Raw genomic sequence first — 2,500 nt, forward strand, 5'->3', positions numbered from 1 at the left:
TTGCCAGGCTGGTATGGCCGTACGAAATAAGTTGACAACCATAGGCTACTTATCCATATACAGATTTAGCAATTGACAATGCAAGGTAGTCTCTCTCTCTCTCTCTCTCTCTCTCTCGTGTCAAAATGAAAACAGCTTCCAGCCCCTTTCATGAAGGACTACTTGTGCATATTGCAAGATGTCAGTTTCTAAGTGAATGAGCAAAAGAGCATACAGCACCTGGTATTCCCAGGCGGTCTCCCATCCAAGTACTAACCAGGCCCGACCCTGCTTAGCTTCCGAGATCAGACGAGATCAGGCGTTGCCAGGCTGGTATGGCCGTACGAAATAAGTTGACAACCATAGGCTACTTATCCATATACAGATTTAGCAATTGACAATGCAAGGTAGTCTCTCTCTCTCTCTCTCTCTCTCTCTCGTGTCAAAATGAAAACAGCTTCCAGCCCCTTTCATGAAGGACTACTTGTGCATATTGCAAGATGTCAGTTTCTAAGTGAATGAGCAAAAGAGCATACAGCACCTGGTATTCCCAGGCGGTCTCCCATCCAAGTACTAACCAGGCCCGACCCTGCTTAACTTCCGAGATCAGACGAGATCGGGCGTTGCCAGGCTGGTATGGCCGTACGAAATAAGTTGACAACCATAGGCTACTTATCCATATACAGATTTAGCAATTGACAATGCAAGGTAGTCTCTCTCTCTCTCTCTCGTGTCAAAATGAAAACAGCTTCCAGCCCCTTTCATGAAGGACTACTTGTGCATATTGCAAGATGTCAGTTTCTAAGTGAATGAGCAAAAGAGCATACAGCACCTGGTATTCCCAGGCGGTCTCCCATCCAAGTACTAACCAGGCCCGACCCTGCTTAGCTTCCGAGATCAGACGAGATCGGGCGTTGCCAGGCTGGTATGGCCGTACGAAATAAGTTGACAACCATAGGCTACTTATCCATATACAGATTTAGCAATTGACAATGCAAGGTAGTCTCTCTCTCTCTCTCTCTCTCTCTCTCTCGTGTCAAAATGAAAACAGCTTCCAGCCCCTTTCATGAAGGACTACTTGTGCATATTGCAAGATGTCAGTTTCTAAGTGAATGAGCAAAAGAGCATACAGCACCTGGTATTCCCAGGCGGTCTCCCATCCAAGTACTAACCAGGCCCGACCCTGCTTAGCTTCCGAGATCAGACGAGATCGGGCGTTGCCAGGCTGGTATGGCCGTACGAAATAAGTTGACAACCATAGGCTACTTATCCATATACAGATTTAGCAATTGACAATGCAAGGTAGTCTCTCTCTCTCTCTCTCTCGTGTCAAAATGAAAACAGCTTCCAGCCCCTTTCATGAAGGACTACTTGTGCATATTGCAAGATGTCAGTTTCTAAGTGAATGAGCAAAAGAGCATACAGCACCTGGTATTCCCAGGCGGTCTCCCATCCAAGTACTAACCAGGCCCGACCCTGCTTAGCTTCCGAGATCAGACGAGATCGGGCGTTGCCAGGCTGGTATGGCCGTACCAAATAAGTTGACAACCATAGGCTACTTATCCATATACAGATTTAGCAATTGACAATGCAAGGTAGTCTCTCTCTCTCTCTCTCTCTCTCTCTCTCTCTCTCTCGTGTCAAAATGAAAACAGCTTCCAGCCCCTTTCATGAAGGACTACTTGTGCATATTGCAAGATTTCAGTTTCTAAGTGAATGAGCAAAAGAGCATACAGCACCTGGTATTCCCAGGCGGTCTCCCATCCAAGTACTAACCAGGCCCGACCCTGCTTAGCTTCTGAGATCAGACGAGATCGGGCGTTGCCAGGCTGGTATGGCCGTACGAAATAAGTTGACAACCATAGGCTACTTATCCATATACAGATTTAGCAATTGACAATGCAAGGTAGTCTCTCTCTCTCTCTCTCTCTCGTGTCAAAATGAAAACAGCTTCCAGCCCCTTTCATGAAGGACTACTTGTGCATATTGCAAGATGTCAGTTTCTAAGTGAATGAGCAAAAGAGCATACAGCACCTGGTATTCCCAGGCGGTCTCCCATCCAAGTACTAACCAGGCCCGACCCTGCTTAGCTTCCGAGATCAGACGAGATCGGGCGTTGCCAGGCTGGTATGGCCGTACGAAATAAGTTGACAACCATAGGCTACTTATCCATATACAGATTTAGCAATTGACAATGCAAGGTGGTCTCTCTCTCTCTCTCGTGTCAAAATGAAAACAGCTTCCAGCCCCTTTCATGAAGGACTACTTGTGCATATTGCAAGATTTCAGTTTCTAAGTGAATGAGCAAAAAAGCAGACAGCACCTGGTATTCCCAGGAGGTCTCCCATCCAAGTACTAACCAGGCCCGACCCTGCTTAGCTTCCGAGATCAGACGAGATCGGGCGTTGCCAGGCTGGTATGGCCGTACGAAATAAGTTGACAACCATAGGCTACTTATCCATATACAGATTTAGCAATTGACAATGCAAGGTAGTCTCTCTCTCTCTCTCTCTCTCTCTCT

At 46.8% G+C, this 2,500-nt stretch overlaps 9 non-coding genes across 9 annotated transcripts in view; all 9 read right to left on the minus strand.

Moving 5' to 3' along the window:
• Window positions 1-25, minus strand: part of LOC146291500 (5S ribosomal RNA) — a 119-nt gene extending 94 nt beyond the window's left edge. Inside the window, exon 1 of the ribosomal RNA XR_014755759.1 lies at window positions 1-25. This exon is cut by the window's left edge and continues 94 nt beyond it. This is a non-coding gene — a ribosomal RNA (5S ribosomal RNA).
• A 182-nt stretch (window positions 26-207) lies between these two features.
• On the minus strand, window positions 208-326 carry LOC146291501 (5S ribosomal RNA). Its single transcript, XR_014757433.1, has one exon. It is a non-coding gene; the product is annotated as a 5S ribosomal RNA (ribosomal RNA).
• A 182-nt stretch (window positions 327-508) lies between these two features.
• On the minus strand, window positions 509-627 carry LOC146291502 (5S ribosomal RNA). The gene has a single exon (XR_014755788.1). It is a non-coding gene; the product is annotated as a 5S ribosomal RNA (ribosomal RNA).
• Window positions 628-799: 172 nt separating this feature from the next.
• Window positions 800-918, minus strand: LOC146291503 (5S ribosomal RNA). The gene has a single exon (XR_014756239.1). It is a non-coding gene; the product is annotated as a 5S ribosomal RNA (ribosomal RNA).
• A 184-nt stretch (window positions 919-1,102) lies between these two features.
• On the minus strand, window positions 1,103-1,221 carry LOC146291504 (5S ribosomal RNA). Its single transcript, XR_014756240.1, has one exon. It is a non-coding gene; the product is annotated as a 5S ribosomal RNA (ribosomal RNA).
• Window positions 1,222-1,395: 174 nt separating this feature from the next.
• On the minus strand, window positions 1,396-1,514 carry LOC146291505 (5S ribosomal RNA). The gene has a single exon (XR_014757855.1). It is a non-coding gene; the product is annotated as a 5S ribosomal RNA (ribosomal RNA).
• Window positions 1,515-1,706: 192 nt separating this feature from the next.
• Window positions 1,707-1,825, minus strand: LOC146291506 (5S ribosomal RNA). The gene has a single exon (XR_014758020.1). It is a non-coding gene; the product is annotated as a 5S ribosomal RNA (ribosomal RNA).
• Window positions 1,826-2,001: 176 nt separating this feature from the next.
• On the minus strand, window positions 2,002-2,120 carry LOC146291507 (5S ribosomal RNA). The gene has a single exon (XR_014756241.1). It is a non-coding gene; the product is annotated as a 5S ribosomal RNA (ribosomal RNA).
• Window positions 2,121-2,290: 170 nt separating this feature from the next.
• LOC146291508 (5S ribosomal RNA) lies at window positions 2,291-2,409 on the minus strand. Its single transcript, XR_014757630.1, has one exon. It is a non-coding gene; the product is annotated as a 5S ribosomal RNA (ribosomal RNA).
• Window positions 2,410-2,500: the final 91 nt, after the last annotated feature.

Source organism: Hypomesus nipponensis, chromosome 5 (genome assembly GCF_054491055.1).
Source record: "Hypomesus nipponensis isolate SF chromosome 5, ASM5449105v1, whole genome shotgun sequence".
NCBI lineage: Eukaryota > Metazoa > Chordata > Actinopteri > Osmeriformes > Osmeridae > Hypomesus > Hypomesus nipponensis.